Source organism: Euprymna scolopes, chromosome 21 (genome assembly GCF_053919585.1).
Source record: "Euprymna scolopes isolate OS-2025 chromosome 21, ASM5391958v1, whole genome shotgun sequence".
In the NCBI taxonomy this organism is placed as follows: domain Eukaryota; kingdom Metazoa; phylum Mollusca; class Cephalopoda; order Sepiida; family Sepiolidae; genus Euprymna; species Euprymna scolopes.
The window spans coordinates 157,152-179,624 of NC_136502.1; the positions used below are offsets into that span (position 1 = coordinate 157,152).

The window sequence follows — 22,473 nt, forward strand, 5'->3', positions numbered from 1 at the left end:
GTAAATAATAAAACAGATTTAATAGCAATATTCAACTATAACGATTATATGAAATCGAGAATTTATTTTTGGCAAAACTATTATAAAAACACACAAGTCAAACATAAAAGATGTTTCCTAAAGTTAAAAATGCTTGTTTCTTATTATAAAATAATAATTACTTTTAGTCAATGTTTGTTTTGTTTTAAATACAAAATGTTGACAAAAAATGACCATCAGAAGTAAATATATAAACAAATTATTTAATTTCCCCCAAATCTCAACTTGTCCGTATAACAAATCTGAAATTATTTAAAGTCTTATTTCAAGAAAAAAAAAATGCAAAAAAGATTTTTTTTTTCTATTGTATGAGGTCTACTCTCCCAAGATTAATTTTGTTCTGAAGGATTATTTTATTGTGAAGCAACTTGGGTGCTCTGATCATAAAATGCAGACAAGGCTGTGCACATGCACTTTTGTTGGCCAATATGCACTGTACCTAGTGTACTAGGTTTTCAAAAACCCACCTGCCTAGTTTCCTGCAGAGAAATAAACATATTCAGATTCTATATAATATTACAACTGAAAATTGTGATTAAATCTATTTTATTTTACTTAAAATAATACAAGAGAAATATTTTACATACTTTAGACTGATTGGTTCATATTTTAGGGCAACAATATGATCTGGCGATATATTTACTTTTCATTGTTTTATTTTCTAGACACTATTAAATACACTACTATAAAATTTAGGATTAAAAACAAAGATTTTTTAACTAAAAAACAGTTTTTCTTTGTATGTTTACTTGCATTTTTTAAAAATAGACAACCTAATTTTGAAAATTTTTTAGTTTTTTACAAAGAATGCTAGCAAAAACAAAGCATTTTAATTTTAAAAATTAAATTCTATTACTTCATATTGCTCTTGACATAAGAATGCGTGATAACTACTCTAAGATTCTAATGTGTTTGCAGAGTTTTTCGTATATTAAAAAATTAATGTTTCCAGGTTACAAATAAACCGCAAGTTTATTTTAGCAAATAATTTTAAAGTATTTGCCAAAAATAAACACACTTTTTATAGGTGAATATTGAGACGAAATCTGTTTTATTGTTTACATGTCAAGATTGCTTGAATATGCAATTAACAACAACCAATCATCATGTTTCATTGTCTTTCATAGCAGGTTCTTCAAATAACCTGATGAGATGAGCGGCTGGAGACAGTTGTCATACCTTAATTTGTCACATAAATAATAAACACTGAAATTTAAAGATGCTCATTTGTCAAATTTACTGAAAGATAAATATCAATTTTCTGGAACTATTTAAAAGTCAATTAGTAAATTAAACTCTTAAGATATGGAATTAAAAAGTACCAATTTTTTCAACACAGTAATTGCATAATTATAAGGAAAATATCAGATTAATGTGAAAACATTTCAGAGGTCAAATGTAAACAAGATATTCACCAACATTTAAATAATGTATGGAACACTAAAACTGTAGTAATATTCAATGTTATTATTTCTGATTTTAAAAGAAGATACTGTTATGTAATTGTAACGCATTTATGGCACATAAACTTTCTGCTTTCAGTTCCTATACATACATTTTGGTATTTTTTTGATTTTCATTGTACCAGTTAGCTATACAAAGGCTACATTTATTTTGTGTATAATTATGGCGTTTCCAATTATTTTTGAAATACTTTTATTTTATATGTTGATAATGATATCCTTTCATGTGTATGTCTTATGATAATGTCTAACTTGAAAGCTTTCTTTTTTGTGCACGCGCAAGTCTTTATGTGATTTTCACAGAATATTGTCAGTTTTATGCTTAATCCTATATATAGTTGTTTAGGTTTCCAAATGTACATTGCTCTATAAAATATCATGACTACTTGCCTAATTTATTATGGTGGCACACTGAGTTGTTATTGGCCAACATGATGTTGAATTCATACAGTAGAGGGCTCTGATGTTTTATGTCTGGATGTTTGAATATCACTTGTCATTTTTGTATAACAATTACTTTCTGGAATCCATTTGTAAGCAGAATTTTATCTGGTCAGGGTATAATCATCCTTTATCAAATGTTTGCAACACTATGCACCACTGCAGTGTAATTTCCTTGTTAATGTAATCTACAGTACTTCTGTGAAATTTTCTATTCTCATATTGTTGATATTCTTTTTGCCTTTGTTGCAACATCCAGTTTGTGTACTTCTTTTTCTTATTTTAACTGAGTTAGTGTTACTCCACTGAGGTTTACTGAAAGCTATTGGTTGTAGTCTGTTTAGCAAGACATTTAATGTTATGGTTCTTTATGGTTAAGATTCTTATTTGGTTATCCCAGTATCTCTTGATGGATTGTCAGTGTATACTGGCTTGATATGTAGGGTTGATTTTAACAAAGCCTGTGCACCTTCTCTTGGTGATGTATATATCTTGTTTTTCTGGTTTTCATATCATTTCTATTAATATAACTTTGTAGCCAATCAATATAAAATGTATATGAGTAATGGCATGCATTAGTAGTTGATTGCAGTTATTTTTTCCAGTATAATATCACATATGCAACTTTATGTTAGATGAACATATAAATGGGGAATGAAATACTAAAAATTAAGGTTTCTCTTTTTAGAAAAATAACATTTTGTTTTAGCTGAGGGTAGGGGCATCCTATTAAATGCCAAACATCCACTTGTAAGTGTAATAGTTTCTTCTTAATTTTTCAAAATATACTTCAATGAGTTTTAAGAGCTCAAAAGGCCTTCTCTTGTAGCAAACAACTGATTTCATTATGATATAACTTTATATTCAAGGGTTTTTCTTAAGAATAGACGTTGTTTGCTCTATGGTTGTTTGCTGTATTTTGTTACAACATGGTTTTCCATGTATTTTTAAGACTTTTTCATTAGGCCAGTTGCTCATATCACAACCAAGATGTTTATGTGTCAGAGAACATGTCATTTTTAAATCAAACTTTACGTCCTGATATTTTATTATCTTTTCGCATTCAGCTTTTTAAAGCCATATTCATTTTGAACGAGGACATCGAGTTTTCATATGACGACCTAAATTAGATTTTTGTGTGAAGGATTGGCCACACATTTCGCAAATATAAGGTTTTTCTCCAGTGTGTATTAATCGATGCCTCAGTAAAGTTTGTTTTTGTGTGAATGATAAGCCACATACTTCACAAGAATATGGTTTCTCTCCAGTATGGATATGTACATGTGCCATTAAGCTACTTTTGTATGTGAATGATTCATCACATTCTAGACAAGAATATGGTTTCACTCCAGTGTGTGTACGTGTGTGATTCTTTAAAGTAGATTTGTGTGTGAATGACCTGTCACATACTTGACAAGAAAAAGGTTTCTCACCACTGTGAATTTGCATATGTACCTTTAAATTAGATTTCATTCCAAATGATGACCCACACACGTCACAAGAATAAGGTTTCTCTCCAGTGTGAATTCGAATATGGTTTGTTAAATCATACTGGCATCTAAATGATGAACCACACATTTCACACGAATGAGGATTTATTTCCTGGTGAGATTGTGTGTGTTCTTTTAATGCATCTAAAACTATAAATGATGCGTCACACACGTTACAAGAAAAAGGTTTCTCCCCAGTGTGCTTTCGAAGGTGTATTTTTAACTGAGATTTTGCTGAGAATGATGAGCCACATATTTGACAAGAATGGGATTTATTCACACTGTGTGGATTCATGTTGATCTTTAAATTCGATTTTCTTGTAGGTATTTGGTGATTTTCACGCTTTACAAGACAAGATGTTTGAATGTGTAATCGTTCACTGTAAATTGAAACTGAAATACTTGACACATTTCAGAGGTTTCTTGTTGCATACGTACAAATGCTTAATTCATTTCACTCCATTGTTGCTTTTACCTGTGAATGAACAAATAATTAAGAATTTATACATATAATAATTAACATAAAAACAAGCAGCATTACAGATCGATAAGAAAATTATTTCCTAAGAAGAAACATGTATACTGCAGGGTAATTACCCTTGTTTATTATGTCGAGTTAATGTAAAGATGTGCATGATTAAAACATTCTGTTATATTACATTTTTGAAATGCTCATAATATATGAAAATTATTCTTATTTTATTAACTAGTTTTGAGTCAAAACTGATGTTATAGTAACCACACCAATAATTTTAGAATTAAAATTGGAACTGATAATTTTTTTTAAAGATTTCTCTTACATATTTGTTCATTTTACAAGTATTTGTCACTATCTGATGTCTAAAAATTAAAATATGAATTATTTTTCTGAAGAGATACTTATTGTTTTACATATCCAGTATGGACACAGTAAATATTTCTTTTTATCTTTGATAAAAAACCAGCAATTTAATTCAAAGGTTCAATAAAAAATAGTTTTTTTCTATTAAAAATTACTATATACAACAATTAAGACATCATTTCCTTACCAATATCCCATTTTGATTTAGTTGATTCCCAGAATCAACTGACATTGTTAAACCTTAGTTAGTCGCTGGCATGTAAACAAATACCTCATATGTAAATTATAGAGGTTGATTTATGGCTGAAATAAGGATGATTTGAACACAGGGATTAATTTTGTGACTTTTTCAACTTTGTAAAAGATTTCTTAACTATAAGATATTCAGCATTAAAAGTAACATTTGGTAATTATAAATGATGTGAGGGAAATTGTTTTGAAAATACAGTTCCATAACACTAATCAGACTTTTTTCAATGTTGTAAACTCACCTTGAATATATATATATATATATATATATATATATACATATATATATATATACATATATATATATATATATATATATATATATATATATATATATATATAATGTTATATTTTCATTTAAATTGATTTGTTCTTACTATTTAAAAAAAAAATAGATATGTAAATTCAGTTTTTTGCCATGTAATTTTGTGCGTGTTCCTTTTTCTTTAAAAGACTGAGGTCTTTCTCTCTTGCTTTAGTAGCTGTGAATTTTGTTCAATAAAACCTTGGAAAGAGGTTTGTTTTACGTCTTCATTTACTTACAACACTACAATTTATTGAACAAAATTTTATTTCCCTCATGGATAAGATCATTCGACTGGACAAATTTGACGTATGCTCGGCAGACCCTCAGGCTAGCAAGCTTTAGAGATTGTGGTATCGTAACTTTAATTACTATTTATCAACTATTGCTTCATTAAACCTTGATAAACTCAAAGTTCTTTATTTAAACATCAGTCTCACCGTTGCTGATGTTATCGAGAGTTGTTCAGGATTTGAACACGCTGTCGAATTACTGAAAGGTGTATTCATGCTAGACATCTGCTTTCCACACGTCTGCAACAAGAAAACGAGTCTGTCGACCAATATCTTAAGGTCTTGAATCGACTTGCCGCTGACTGTTACTTTAAAGATGTTACTGCTACTACTAACCATGATTAATCTGTCCCTGATGCATTTATATGTAGTCTCCGGTCCTCAGTAATACATGCTAGACTACTTGAAACTGATACGCTAACTCTCAAAGAGGCTACTCAATGTGCTAGGACTTTAGTACAAGCTCACTTTTGTGTTGAATCATACAGTTCCCCGATTGGAGCAGCCACTGCTACTATTAGAACTAACAATGTGTTTACTGATCCTGCCGAGGAGGCCACTATTACTAAAATTTCTGATTCTATTGGTTCTCGTACAGAGTGTGACTCTGTACAATTTTCTGCTGCCCGTCCTGCTCATGGCAAGTGTTACAACTGTGGAGGGAGACATCACTTTAAGGATGATCACTGTCATTGTCCTGCCTGCGATAAGGTATGTCAAAAGTGTGATAAACTTGGTCATTTTTCCAGTTTGCCGTTCTACTATGCCGACACCTTTACCTTCTACGTCTGCTATTATGGTAGCCATGCTAAAGGTGGTTATAGGTGCCCCCCATTACTAAAATTGTTGAATTAAAAGGAGAAAAATTAACTCCCTTCATAGACACCGGCAGTTCTGATAACTTTATCAGTGCTCGTATTATTAAAACAATGAAACTGTCTACTTCAAAACGTAATTCCATAATTTCTATGGTATCATCCGCCGTTTCCCTCAAATTATCGGAATATTGCACGGAGAACATTTCCTTCAATAGTTGCGAGTATAAAGAAATTGACTTTACAGTGCTTCCTGATTCCTGTATGGATATTATACTCGGAGACCCTTTTATTAAAACTACATCAGGGTACCACTATTTCTTTTGGTGGACATCACGATATTCTAAAAATCTGCGCCCTAACCAAGATCATCTGTGCCCCTGTGAAATTGTTTCAAAACTTAACCCTTGATTGCAAACCTACTGCTACTAAATCCCAAAATTACCATGCGGAGGATACTCAGTTTATTGAAAAGAAAATTCTACAACTGCTTGAGGATGATGTAATTGAAACAAGTTATTTCTCCCAAACTATTAATCGATTCACCTTACTTGATGAATACCATTTGCCTCGGATTGAAGATCTCATGAATCAAATAGCCCAATATCGTATATTTAGTACAATTTACTCATCCAAAGTGTACTACCAGATCAAAATTTGTCCCGGAGATCGGCCTTACACAGCTTTTCAAGCTCGAAATCGTTTGTACCAATTCAAACAAATACCCATGGGTGTCACTAATGGGGTTTCTGTTTTTCAACGATTTATGAATTATTTCATTTCTGACAACAAATTATCTGGAAATTTTTCATAATTAGATGATATTACTTTTTGCGGTAAAACTCAGGAGGAACATGATGTTAATTTGGAATGTTTTTTAAAGGCTGCCTCGACATATAACCTCGAAATAAACCAAGAAAAATCAAAGTTTTCAGTTTATTCCATCAATTTGCTTGGGTACCAAATTTGTAATGGGACTATGCAACCAGATCCTGAGCATTTGAAACCTCTTTTACAAATGCCTCCTCCTTCCAATTAAGATTCGTTAAAGAGGTGTCTTGGAATGTTTTCGTACTATGTGAAATGGATACTTAAGTATTCATACAAAATTCGTCCACTGGTCGAAAATAAACAATTTCCCATGCCTCCTATGGTTATCAATTCCTTTTAAAAACTAAAGAAAGACGTTGCCGAATCATCTGTAAAAGTTATTGATGATGAATTATCATTAACTATTGAAACCGATGCCTTAGAAAAGGCTATTGGAGGCACTCTCTTACAGGTTGAGAGACCTGCAGCATTCTTTTCTCGATCGCTAAACCCATCTGAAATATGACTTCACATAGTCAAGAAAGAGGCTTATGCGTTAGTCGAGTGAGTCTGAAAATGGAGGGATCTCCTTGCTGGGAAGCACTTTACTATTGTAACAGACCAGCAAGCCGTATCTTTTATGTTTAAACCTGCTGAGGAAAAATTAAATATGATAAGTTTATACGGTGGAAAATGGAACTTCTCTTGTTGTCATACGACATAAAACACTGTCCCGGAAGTGTTGCCGATGCATTATCGAGAGTATGTGGTGCTGCTGTTTCTTTCTTGGAAGAACTAAACTTACTACACAATTCATTAATATATCCTAGAGTACAGCACTTTTGGCATTTTGTAAGGTCACGAAATATGCCATATTCAATTGATGAAGTCCGATGCGTGAAAACAAAACGTCAATTCTTTGATTATACTAATAATACACTGACCCATTCTACTGCTCCCTTTCAGCGCCTCTCCATAGACTACAAAGGACTTGTCCCAGTATCTTTGAGGGAATATCGTTACATATTTACTGTCGTTGATGAATACAGTCGATTTCTGTTTGCTTTCCCTTGTCGCGATTGTTCTTTGCAAACTGCAATCCAGTGCCTGACAAATATTTTCTCCATATTCGGACTCCTCTCATTTATCCATTCCGATTGAGGAACTTTGTTTATGTCAGAAGAATTAAAAAAAATTTTGACGTGACTTGGAGTTGGATCCAGCAACACTACTGCATACAACTCAAGAGGCAACAGTCAATGCGAGCACTACAATGGCATTATTTGGAACACTCTATTATTAGCTCTGGAATCTAGAAGATTATCCCTTAGAGCTTGGCAGGATGTACTACAGAATATTTCAAATGCTATTCACTCTCTGCTGTGCACTACTACAAATGCAACTCCTCACGAACGCATGTTCAACTTTGAAAGGCGCTCTTCTACTGGTACTGCTTTACTTGTTTGGCTCTGTGACCCTGGGGAGGTATTATTAAAACAGTTTGGTAACAGGAGTAAATATGACCCAATTGTCAAGGTAGTGGCACTCCTCGAAGCTAACCCTACACATGCAAGAATACAACATAATTATGGCCAGAAGATTCAGTAACGCTGAGAAATCTACCTCGCTTTCCACACTCTGATAGACCTCAAAATCCTGCTAAAAGTATTCAACCCAACATTGCAAATGCAGACCGGACCCAGTTGACCGAAACAAGTCCTGTTAGTACTACACCTAATACAGAAAATGAATTTGACTATAATAGTCAGAACGCTGAGAACGAACCTTCCCAGAGGACCACCAGTCCTTCGAACAGTGAACTACCTCCATGCCGATCTAACAGAATTCACAGACCAGTCGAGCAACTGGCTTTATAAAACAACAAAACTATTTACAATCTCTTTTACAAGTGGTGGAGATTGTTATATTTTCATTTAAATTGTTCTTACTGTTTAAAATATTTTCATTTAAATTGTTTTGTTCTTACTATTGAAAAAAAAATGCAAATTCAGTTTCTTGCCATGTGATTTTGCACGTGTTCCTTTTTCTTTAAAAGACTGAGTTCTTTCTCTCTTGCTTTAGTAGTTGTGAATTTTGTCTAATATAGCCTTGGAAATAGGTTTTGTTTTACATCTACATTTACTTACAACACTATAATAATGAAAATACAAGCTGTTTTATTTGATATGACTAAATCATCGAAATTTTCATTAAAATTAACATCTTTCTTTTATGGCTTAACACAGAAAATAAAACAATCGAAACTGTTACTGTAAAAATGGGATGTAACTCAATGCAAATTATTTAAGTAAATATTCATGTATTTTGAGGTTATTGAAAAAACATCATTAGAAATCTATCACCCTAAAAATGTACTGACAAGGATGATTATTAAAAATGATTTCAACAGTGTACTACTCTTTTGTGTAGATTGTGTTTAAACCTAAAAAAGTCAAAAACAATTTCCATGGCTTTAACTTGCTTGGAACACAATAGAATCAGACAACGGATTCAAATATTTTTCTTCACATTTATTTTATACAACAATAAATAAATTCGATTTTCTTTAAATAACTTAATCAATTTTCCATATTTTGTTGTAATGAATGAACATTTTCACTTCAAAATAAAAAGAAATGCAATGCTGTTTACTACTTTTGCTGATGGTGGATTTGATTAGAATGTGTGGTGTGTAAGTTTACAACTGATGTTAGACATACTACACAATTGGTTTTGGCAGAAGTTTTTGTTTCCTTTTTGTTTAGAACAACTTCAGCATGCACAACAGGAGTGGTGTTCACCATATTGAAGAGTTTTTTTAGATTTTGCAAAGCAGATATAAGGAGCCTTGAATGTAAATAATTGCCCTTTGCAATACTGGTATTAAAGTAAATGTTTTGGTTAAACACTTTCTTCATCCTCATCAATCTGACACCCATCGCTCTAAACAAGTTTTGGATTGCCATGCTTCAATCATTTTATGCAGTTTTTCAATGTATTTCTTTGTGTGTACACAAGTTGAATGCCTATTATTATTCGTAAAAGACATTGTTTCTATATGTATGTTGCAATTCTTCAGATGAAATCACATGGTCTCCAATCCTATACATGTACTTTAATTAATTTATCTGTGTTCTGATAGCTTCATTAATATGTACAAAAGGAAATAAAATAAAACTATATCCATATGCGCTGGGAACTATTGTGTCTCCAAGTTAAAGGTATTCAGTAGCGAAAACTCATGAATTAAAACGAAGTTATTAAGAGTCCTCAATAAAAAGAGAAAAATATAATATTTTTATTTATATAGCAAACATTACATATTCGCTACACTTAAAATGCTAATGTTTCAGACAAGTGGTCAGTCCGGACCACAAGTCTTCTTCAGACGATGCAATAAAGCTTATGTTCCTGTGGAGAAGGTCGGTTCTTAAATGTAGGAAAAGGGGAGATATTTAAAAAATATAAAATAAAAATTCACAAGGAAGGGGTAGGGAGTTAGTGACATTTTAGACTGTAGACATTGAAAGGAAAGAAGAAATAGATAGCAAGAGAGGAAAAAAGAAAGAAAGAAAAAGGAAAAAGAAAAACGCGAGAACAGAAGATATACAAAAGAAGGTCAGTGTGGATTACAGCGTCAAAAAAGTAGGAGGAGGATGAAACAATTGAGTTGTCTATGAAAGAGGAAGGGGGAGGTGTCAAAACATGTGGTCTGTTATGAAGGAAAAATATTGAGAAAGGAAGAAGTTGAATTAAAGGAGGGGTGAAGAAAGATAAATGTATAAATTGATTCATTTATTGTGGACTATTATCCCCATCTTTCTTAGTTGTTGTTTCACAACATTTCGGCCAACTATTCCTCTGGCCTAACCACGACGGGATAGGAACTCTGAATCTCCTAACCGCGACGGGATAGGAACTCCTTATCTCCTAACCGTGACGGGATAGGAACTCCGAATCTCCTAACTGCATTCTCAGCAGCTATTGCCATCCATAGTTGTTGCCGTCTCACCACATTTTGGCCAAGTAAGCCTCTGGCCGACCTTGGGTAGGATTGAAACTGCTATCTTCAGACAATTCTCACTTGGACCTCAAAGTGGTGAGACAACAACAACCATGGATGGCAGAAATTGCTGAGAATGCAGTTAGGAGATTTGTTCCTATACCGTCGTGATTACTACCTGACAAAGGCCAAAGGAATAGTTGGCCAAAACGTCATGAAACAACAACTAAGAAATATGAGGATAATAGACCGCAATAAATAAATTAATAAATAATACTCATATAAATAATGAATTCCAATTGAATAAGATAAATGAATACATAAGAACATTAATTTAAACATATACACACAAATGCATATATGTATATATATTAATGGAGCACATACAGACACATCCATATATGTGCACACAGTATGGAAATATATACATTACTATTTATAAGACATGGAAGGTCTGTATGTAAAGGTTAATAGTTATATTTTCATCGGTGTAGCTAAAAATAAGTAATATCAAAATTTAAAATTTAATATTAAAATTAAAGAATAAAAGAATAAACAATGGTTAGAAAGCAATTATGTTAAAATAACAAAGAGTATTAATCTTAATGATTCAGAAAATATAAAAAGACAGAGTATAATGACAGATGAAGACAAGGAATAATAAAGTAAAAATGTTTTTTTAAATTATTAGAAAATAGATTGGTTGATAGCAAAATCATAATGACAGTTTATAAAAATGATTAAAATTTAGGAAGTAATAAACGTATGTTACATACTAAGTAGGAAAACTACTGGGATATAATACTAAAAGTAAAAATAAAAATAATAATTAATTATTAGAATGACAAAATTAAGGATGAAAAGTAAAATATAGAGTAATAGGTGTGGAAGTAAAATGGGAGTAAAGGACTATAAAATAAGTAAGAGTATAAACACTATGTAATCATGGATATAAGAGTAAAGTATAAAATAAAGTATGAATTAAAAATAATGATAATAAAAATATAATTTATAATAGTAATTCCATAAAGTTGGAAATTCAAATTAGAAGATGAGTGCCAAAATGCTAGCAATTTAAAGTTAAAAATTGATTAAAATATTTAGTAGTGTTAATAAGTAGAAAAAAATAATAGTAGAGATTCATAGTGGATGAGTAATTGAAAATTAAGAAAAGCTGGGGGACTATTTACTAGTGGTTAGGAGAGGGCAAAACAATGGTGAAATAAAACACATAAAAGGGTAATAGAATGAGGTATAAAAGATAGTAAGATTAAAAGATAAGAACGGAAGCAGGTATGTGTCATGAATAAAAAGTAAAAAGTATTTATTGCAAATTGCAAGTTATAATACTAGAAGGTTATAAAAAGACAGGCAAGGTGTGTAACAAAGTTCCCATTACTTATACTATGTAAAAAACATGCAATATTCTGCGAACTATATAGTTCATAGTAATGCATGTAAATAAATATTATATATATATATATATATATATATATATATATGTTTGATTTAACAATAGAGACAATTCTATTCATTTTTTATCCACAATTTCAGATGAGTGGACTAATGATCTAATGTTCTGCTTGAATGTAAAGAGAGACTTGCCAGATCTCTAAACATTTTTGACATTCATGGCTCTTCATGCGGCACAAAATAAAAAATTAGAGAATTTATTGAGAAATTCAAACTGTTGAGTAGAGTATGACTTTATTATATAAATTTAATGTATTTAATTTAGAATGATCATACATTTCTTGACTAGAAAGTACAGGATTGAATAGGTAATCAATTAATTTATTTCTCACATTGTTACTATACAAAACCATTAATTACAGATAATACATTCTTGCAATCAATCTAAAATGTTGGCTTATTGTTATAATTCAATTTACTATTTTTTGTTTTAATAAATTTACAATTTCCTTCTTTGGAGCAAATGCTACAATAAATGTGAAGGCATAGTTTTAAATTATGCATAAAAGATGGTAGTTTTGTGACAGAATATTTCGGGGTAGATCCTCAACTCATGTCAATGATATTGACTTAACCAAAGTGATAATTAATATATGATAAATAAGCTTAAAAGCTTATTTTAATTGAAAGCAAAATAAATTAAACCAATATCACGTTATATAAACATGATTTTAGGGGGTTAGTGTTAAAATGTGATTTTTTTTATTGAAAGTCTTGTGATTTAGAAAATGATGTGTATCCCATTTTTTATACAAACTCTTTAATTAAAGACCTGATTTGATTGAAATTTTAAAAATGGCATTCTGTAGAAGGCTCTCTGCTTAGCTTTGTAGTGTTTGGGACACAATTATAATGTACATTATGTAAATAGACACACATTAGCAAAATTAATTTCAATAAACTTCTCTTGAGGAGAAATCCTGTGAGTACACAATAAGTCTGAACTCATTCCATGAACATTACATCACATTTCCTTCTAACATCTATATCTCTTTCAGTCACTATCTAACTTCTTGCTCTCCTAATCTTTGTCTGGGAATGAAATGCTCCTGTTTTGTAGTAAAGTTTCATCATGCACAGAAAGGTTGTACTATATATCAAGAACATGAGTTGTCATTCTTAAAACGAAAAGCTTAAGTTGAAATTACGGCCCTTGTATGCCAGATTTGTATCTGGTCCCAGGACCAGTTTTGTTATTTGTTATAAATAAAGGTGGGATATTTACAGAACTTAAGAGGAACATGTGTTTTAACATAAAAAAACAGTAATTGTGATTAGTTTATTTTTTCACTCTAATTGATACACATTAACTAAACTTACTTTTAGCAATAAAGAAATGGAAGATAATCTTTTTGCCTTTAGAAAAATTATTTTCGTTAACCTTCCAGAGGTTCAAACTCTATTACAGGTGACTAAACCAGACCTATTATTCCTAAGCAAAACCAGCATTGGACATACTATTTCCCTAGATGAGTTTGTAGTTAAATCCCCAAGATCGCCATGGGCATGGAGTATGTGCTTACATTAAAGACGGCTTTCCATGACTCCAGAGAAGATTCTAACTTACCCTATATGTGCTTCCAGGTTGCACTTGCTCACACTACTGCGTTTATATTTGCATTCTATCGTTCCCACAACAGTGGAGTTACGATCTTTAAAAGCATAGCTGAGAAAATTGAACCCATGCCCTGTCTGTGGATCCTTCAGAAAACATTCACATCTGTGGAGACTTCAATGTTCAAAATGTGGGATGGTTAAACCACTCAAACAAGACTGATGACAAGGAGATGTTCTGTCATAATTTCTCCATTGCTTATGATCTCACTCAGATTGTACACGGACCCACACATGTGCCGGACACTGTCGGCCAGTATGCGAGTCTACTAGACTTTTTTCTCACAACTTGCCCTGAGCTATGTTCATCTTCCATTCTGTCTCCACTGGGATCTTCCGACCACTCTGTAAATCTGTATCAGTTAAGATAAAAACAAAATGTAATAAGTCCTCAGACATACCTCTCCAGCGTACAGTATATCAGTACTCTGTGGCTGACTGGGATAGCTTCCTACAGTTATATCAGATCTACCTCTGTGCTCAATGTTAACAAGGATGTGTCCTTTATAGTATCAGACCTGACAGAATGATTAATTGTAGGTATAGACCGTTTCATACCCTCAAAAAAGTTCCAGCAAAAACCTAACAGCTAGCCGTGGTTCTCTCCAAAATGTGATGCTGCCATTGTGCACAGAAATCACTTTTTGCATTGCTTCCAACATAACAGATGTACTGAGACTAAAGCTACTTTCAGGACTGCCAGCAACCTCAGTAAAAAAGTAATAAAGAAAGCAAGAGAGTTGTATGTTCCGTCTGTCAAGTCCAAAGTAGCTGAACAATGGCTTGGTTCCCATCAGTTTTGGCAAATAGCAAACAGAATCCTGAACAGAAGCGTGTGCTCTATGTCAACTATCATCAATGGACCTGAGGTAATCTCGTCAGCATCAGACAAAGCCAAACTTTGCAGCTAATTCTACACTTTACGACCAAGGATGCCAACTCCCAATATTTCCTTGTGTATCTGAAAACATGCTATGCAACATACAAATATCTGTATGTGATGTGGCCAAGCTAATCAAAAACTTTGATTCCAGTAAAGCAACTGGCCCTGACAGCATTCCAATTATAATGCTGAAAAAGCTTCAACTAGAACTACCCCCCATACTTACAAAGTTATTTAAGTGTTGTCTTAAAGAGAAATGCTTCCTAACACCTTGGAAAATCTCATCAGTATCTCTTGTATTTAAGAATTCAGGTGATCGTTCATCTCCCTCTCAGTACAGGACAATAAGTCTCCTGTGCATCTTGAGTAAGTTGCTGGAATCTGTGTTAAATAGAGAAGTAGTCAATCATCTCAATAAATATAACCTTCTTAGTGACATGCAATATGGTTTCCATTCTGCTAGATCTACAGCAGATGTGTTTACAGTAATATCTCATAGGATTAGTGAATCTCTCAATGAAGGCTTCCTTTCTAGGGCAATTGCTTTAGACATATCAAAGGCCTTTGATAAGGTATGGCATAAAGGTTTACTTCACAAGATCTCCAGCTATGGTATAGCTGGAAATGTTGACTCAATTATTAAATCATTTCTCTCTGATAGGTTCATAAGAGTAGTGGTTGATGGGCAGAAATCAGAAGCTCTCAGATATTAATGCTGGAATTCCTCAGGGGTCCATCCTGGGCCCAACTCTCCTCCTGATCTACATTAATGATCGTCCAAATCACATGCGTAGATCATTCGTAGACATTTTTTCTGATGACACTACCATCTATGGTAGCACATCAAAGACCGTAAATAGCCAAGTTCTCTCTTATTCTCTCTCCTCTGATCTTGAGCACATGGTACAATGGGGAAAGAGGTGGCTGGTTATTTTTAATGTATCTAAAACCAAGCTTCTCTCTTTACATCATCAACGTTCTGATGCCCATCTTGTATCAATTTAAATGAATGGCTTTCGTCTTGGGGAGGCTTCATGTTTTGACAAGCTTCTGGGCTTGACCTTTACTCCCGATCTGAAATGGAACATATATATCAAATGCATTGCCAAGATCACTGGAAAAATGGTAACATCCTTCTGCCACTCCAGTAGATATCTCACTCCTGATGCAATTTTCTACCTATATAAAAGCCAGGTACGGCCAATGATGGAGTACTGTTGCCACATCTAGGGCGAAGCTTCTAGAAGCAGCTTATCTTGCCTTGACAGAGTTTAAAATAGACTTTGTAGCTAAGTGGGGGATGCCCTTTTCTCTTCCCTGCAACCTCTTTCCCACAGAAGAGACATTGCAAGCCTGTCTCTGCTTTATCGTTATTTTCATGGCAAGTGCTCGTCTGAGCTTCAATTTATGGTCCCCTCTCGCCAAACTTTCACAAAAAACACTCATCTAGCCAAAACCACTATCAATAATTTCCCACACTCTTTAACTGTGCCTAAACCTAAATGTAAATTCCATGAACAAAGCTTCTTTCTTAGAACTGCATGCCTATAGAACTCTCTCTGTTTGCCTACTTTCCAGCTGACTACAATCTGATTATCTTCAAGTCCAACATAAACAAGTTCTTGATAAACTGTCCCCCCTAAGTAATACAATTTACAAAATTTCCACTACTTATGCTCACTACACTATGATCACATTGGCAAGTGTATACCCATTAACCCTCATCCTCGAGTGGCCTCCGGGCCTTTATAAGTGGTGATTCCTGTGTAAAAAGAAAAAAAAGCATTGCTGATGGCAGCAAATGCTGAATTTTATCAAGTTTTCTTTAACTATGAAGGCTGTTCTGTTTATAAAGCGCCTGAAAAAAAAGTGAACGTATCTGTGTGTCTGTATGTATTAGCATGACTAATCACAACTATAAAGTAGGGTTAGATATCTTCAAGAAAGAACAATTGGACAAGAATTACAAAATATCTCTATCACATTGGATATGATGATTATTCCCCAAATCTATGAGAATATTTGGACAGAATGTCATTCCTCCTTGATGATCTGGATGAAAATGCCACCTTAGCTAACGATCACTCATTTGATGCCACTGGCCCACACTTTAATTAGTCATTAGTCCAGATAGATTAAGAGTGAGATCGTTCTGCTTACAAGTCAAAGTGCTTGTCATTATTCATGCTTTATCATGACATAAGAAAGCTATTTCACAACTACATATTAATGAAGACAAACCTATCTAGTTTATCTATGGAAACTTACAGAGCATTCATGGAAGAGAATGGAAGACATAAAAGATTAGGAGATATTATATATCATTATTATTATTATGAAAAAATATTATTTCTCTTTTGTATGACCTTTCATAAGAATTCACATTTGTTTGCATGACTGACAAAGTGTTTGCATTCTACATATATATTATAACTGCAAATACAATAGTTAAAATGAATAAAAACAAGTGAAGCAATGTGATGTCTGCACGAGTATAAACAGAACCTGCTCAGGTGAGGTGCGAATTCTTTAATGTACAGCAAACTTGCCAAGGATGTAACAAGTTAATAAAACTTTGACTTTACAGTAAAAAAATATTTGAATTCAACACAAGTAAACTTTGAATTAATAGTAAAGAAAATACTCAAATTCGACATGGATAAAACTTTGAATAAATAGCAAAGGAAAAACGTACTTGAATTCAACAACAGCATGAGTAAAACTTCAAATTAACGAAACATTATCCCCTTAACAGCAAAAACACCCTCAAATTTAACAATGACGAGGATTAGAAACATTGAAAATAACAATCATTTTGATAGAAATGGCTCTGTCTATGACAAGAGAGACCCTAGACTGGGATGACTCCAACCATGATCAAACAGTGAAAGAATGGAGTGAACGTATTGAAAACGTATAGCATTTGATATAACAGATGATAAATAACAAGTATCATTCTTTTGATTTACAGGGGAAAAAAAACTGAAAGATATCTTCCAAACTTTAAAACTAGAGATACCACCAAACTAAGTAAAGCCCACATGCAAGACAACAAAAATAGCACTGGATAAATATTTAATCAAGAAAACAAATAAAGTCTTTGAAAGTCATAAATTCAGGATACTTATGAGAGTCAGCTCATGAATGTCACAGTTTACACATACAAGGAGCAAAATGCAACTGATGAATACAACCTGAAGAAAGCTATAGTAAACCAATTAAATAAAGAAATGCTTGTCAAGTAAATTACAGTATCTGTATTTGAAAGAAATTAACTTAACAGAAGAGGAAGCACTAAAAATATTATTTAAATCCACTGAAACACAAGCTAACCAAATAGAAGAAAATGAAAGACGGCATTCAGAGATCCACAAAATTACAATCAATTACAAACAACAAGATAACAATAAGTATGAGAAACAATTCAGGGACCACAACCTATTAAAAACAGTTACAAAGTTCTACTGTCCCAAATTTTATTTAGACTCAAACAGAAACCATCATATGGCTGAAATGAAAAGACCCTGAGAAATACTTTTTATGAATTACATTTTCACCCTAAACAAGGCACAGTGCCACTATGATGTAGGGGGTTACTATCTGTGACATAATTTGCAGGGATATTATGTAGGGAATTGAGTAGCAAGTTGTCTGTTTACATTACAGTTGAACGTCTGCATATCAGTACAGTCAGAGAAGCAGGAGCACGGAAAGGAATTCCAAAGTCTAGCAGTCCTAGGGAAGAAACTATTACAGTAGGTTTTCTGGCATCTGGGGATCTCTACTGTGTAGGGATGGGATTTTACTGCTTGTTGGGTTTGTCGGAGGTATTTACATAGAGGGGGTACAAGGCCTTGTAGTTTTTTAGAGCACCTACCATTATAATACTGGTAAAACAGTCAGAGGGATGCAACATTTCGTCAATGGGACAGAGGTTGAAACCTAGCTGACAGTGTGAGACCTATTAGGTTGACGACTCTCTTTTGAATCCTAAGAGTGAGAGACTAGTAGCAGATGCATAAGCCCAAATGTGACAACAATATTCCATACATGGGCGAATAGTAGTCTTGTAGAAGTACAGGATACTCTCAGACGTAAGTAACTTTCTAGCACAGTATAGAGAGCCCATCTTCCTTGCAGCAGCTTTGGCAATGCCCTCGATGTATCTGTTCCAACTCATGTTCCCTATAAATATTAAACCGAAGAGTTTAGCGGGAATACTTTCAAGTAATGTATCATTAACCATGGCTAACCATGGTTGAGGAAGTTTCTTGTAATTATTAAAGGAAAGAAGCTTAGTCTTGGCAGCATTGAATATGACCATCAATTTTTGTCCCCATTCCACTAAAGACTGGAGGTCTTCCTCTAGGGTTTCTGCCATTGCCTTGGATATATGTTCATTCATTTTCCTCTCATGTCTATTATAGAGGGTGATATTGTCAGCAAATATACCCATCTCAGAGACAATTTTATCAGGGAGGTCATTTATGAATATCAGGAATAATAAAGGTCCAAGGATCGATCCCTGAGGCACACTCGCATTTATATCATATTGTTTTGATGTTGGATATCCCCAGAGATTAAGCACTGTTGCAAAGAATGAGAGTATCCAACACTGAAAGGTTAAATTTTATCATCGCCAAGCTAATGGAGATATCGAGCAGTTTTTCCCAACCATGCTGAAAGCAACTGAGACAATGAACAGAGAAGGACTGGAGAAAATATCTAGGAAAAATCCTAATGTACTACTAAAATAGCCCACATGCTATAATGGGGAAAAAAACTTCAGCTAAGCTACTCATGGGTAGGGAAGTAAACCTCAACATACCAGGATTAGAAAAGAGGCCTGAAACCCAACCTTGGAGAACAGTACAGCAAAAAGAAAAGAAAAAAAAAAAGACAGATTGAAAAATAACACAGATCAAAAATATAAAGCTAAACAAAGTAACATAGAACCTAGAGATGTTATACTACTTAAATAATGTAAACACAACAAGCTAACACCAGTTTACCACCCAACACCAAGCCAAGTAAAAGAATTCAGAGGCGAATCTGCAATTATAATGTGAGGTAATTACCTGATTTTTTTACACACATCACAAATTAAAAGAATCTCCCAATGCAGGACTCGCCAACAACCAAGGGATTACGACTTTTCTTTGAGGACAACCTTGGAGGGAGAAAGTGAAGACGAATATCGAACATGAAAGAGCAAATGAAAATGCAAACTTTCCTATAGCCCTAAGATGAACAAAACATCACATAAGAAAATGCAGAAGGTATACAAGCAGCAGTTATTAAGAAGAGAAAAAATAATCTAAATACAAAGGGGTTAGCAGATGTGATGTCCGTGCAAGTATAAATAGAACCTCTCCATTGAGATGGGAACTCTTCAATGTGTAGTGATCACTACATATGGCCGGAATAAATGCCCGGCAATAACACTTCACAGTGATCACCAGTTTGATATGCCCACATGTATGAAAAACGCGTAGGAATGCGACCATTGTACATATAAAAATAGGAACTATGTTATTGTTACACTCCCTCACGTATGAATACAGTAAAAAGGCTGGAATGTTTGAAAAAGCCCGTATATAAAGATTTGCCTGCTAAAATCAAATCAGTTTTTCCTCTTGAAATACATCAACAATTCTAAAAAAGAATTCTGACCAGACTCTGCTCTAGTGACAGAGGACCATAGCTTTTCCAAAATGAGCAAAGACTGTGAACAAATAATCGAGATAACCATTGAAAAGCATTACTTATCTATGGAAATGAATCTTGTTGCTGGCTATATAAATGAGTCTTCTCACTATCTGGCATAGTTTTAGCGGTTTTACTTACTTTAAGATGTTTATTCGGTTTCAAAAACATAGTGCTAGTGTTAGGTGAGAACAAGAAAAATCACCCTGAAGTAACAGCTAAATATCTGAAGTTTCGATAATAACTTCAAAATAATAATAATAATAATAATAATAATAATAATAAATGCCGTTAGAAACTCACCCAATGAATGTTACCACCACATTTATTGTGTGGGTTTCTAACAGTATTTTCTTTTCTTTTAATTTCATTATCAAAACTTTAAATATTTAGGAGTCAATGCATGGCCATTTGTCTTGTTCTCACCTAACGCTCAACACTATTTGTTTTTCGAACCAAACGTTTTTATATAAGTAGAAACACTAAAAACTTCTTTGGCTAGGTAGAAGAGTAATTTATCTTGCATTTGATAACAGTTATCTGTTATATATTTGTTTTGATTTTTGCCCACTTTCGTACCAATGTATATTATTAAACAAAACAAATGGGAATATGTTTTTTGTTTGTTTTTAAAAAATAATGTCATGATAAACTGGTTTCAGTTCAAATCTATGAAATTTGCAGAAAAACAGGTTGAAAACGAGTAAACATTCTACCAATATCATAATCGACTTTTGTTTTTAAAATTGCATCATGATTTAATTAAAAAAAAAACAAAAAAAACAACAAAACAATTATTACCGTATATAGAAGGCAATATTCTATCTCGGGAGATAATGACATGCGCCCTGTTGTTTCAAGCAGATTGTTTTGGGACGTTTCGAGCGTAGCTCTGGAGCCCTATTCGGGAATGGCAGTCTCTGCCGCAATGCCGTATAGACACAAAGAAGGATCGTGTGCTGTCTGCAGCCTTTTGGCGCAGCTTTCTGCGTCGTCTACTCGGCATCAGGGTTCTGGTGTCGTCTCCTCTCCCAGCCGTACGTACGCATGTTTCCAACAGCGATTGTAACATGAGCTCAATAAAGTTTGTTTTTTTTTTTCACTTTTTTAAAATTCGACATAGAGATATTGTTTTTATAAAAACATAATAATGGTCATTTGACAGTTTAATTCATTGTACTCTTCTGTTAGGAAAATCAAAAAGTTAAACAAGGCGGTGATTGAAAAGGCATCGTCCCCGTCTGTAACAGTTCCAACTACAGGTAAAACTAGCGATTTCATTAGTCTTTTTTTTAAATAAAAAAAAATATATTTCTATTACTTTTTATACAACTTTAATAGTTTATTTTGGATTATATAATCCATAAAGAAAATAAACAACCCACTTTTAAAAGAGAAATTACGAGTTTTTTTTTTATATTTTATTCGCAGTTTCGTGTTAGGGGTGTCAAAAATTCCCAAACATTGTTTTTCGTTCTTTTTTTTTTTTTGAGGGGGTGTGGGTTATTCAATTATAGAACTTGTGTAGTTTAACAGGTGCTTCTGCAGTTTAATTAACCGTTTTTCCGTAAGTAACGCGCCGACATTTATCGAGTTGCATACCGTTTAGAATTTCACAAAAATTCTGTTTACATTGGAGAGGGGGTCAGGGGTCAGGGTTTGGGGCGCCCCAGTGGGTGGGGTAGATGTGGTGCTCAGCATCATCTCTGCCCCCACCCCAATACCAAATTGATTTTTTCGTTTAAAAATTAAATTATTTCGTTTTTGTTAATAAAATTTTATAAAAAAATATTATAAAAAATCTTTCGTTTTTCTTTATATATAAAAAGTACGATTGTTGAATGTTATTCTTTCAATTACTTTCGATCTTTTGAGGCAAGTTGAAAAAAAAAAAAAAAAGATTAACACGGAACGAAATTTCCGTCCCATTTTTATAACAACCGTAAAACAGTGGTTTCCGCAAGTTTTACCGCAAATAAATATAATAGATAACTTAATTGTTTTTAATTTTTTTTTTTTTTTTTTTAAATATTGCAAATAAATATTACT

General features: G+C 33.2%; 1 long non-coding RNA gene across 1 annotated transcript; it reads right to left on the bottom strand.

Moving 5' to 3' along the window:
* Window positions 1–1,486: 1,486 nt before the first annotated feature.
* On the bottom strand, window positions 1,487–22,365 carry LOC145241950 (uncharacterized). Its single transcript, XR_013862616.1, has 2 exons — window positions 21,226–22,365; window positions 1,487–3,908 (listed from the first exon to the last, which is right to left on the bottom strand). It is a non-coding gene; the product is annotated as an uncharacterized LOC145241950 (long non-coding RNA).
* Between the last annotated feature and the right edge of the window lie 108 nt (window positions 22,366–22,473).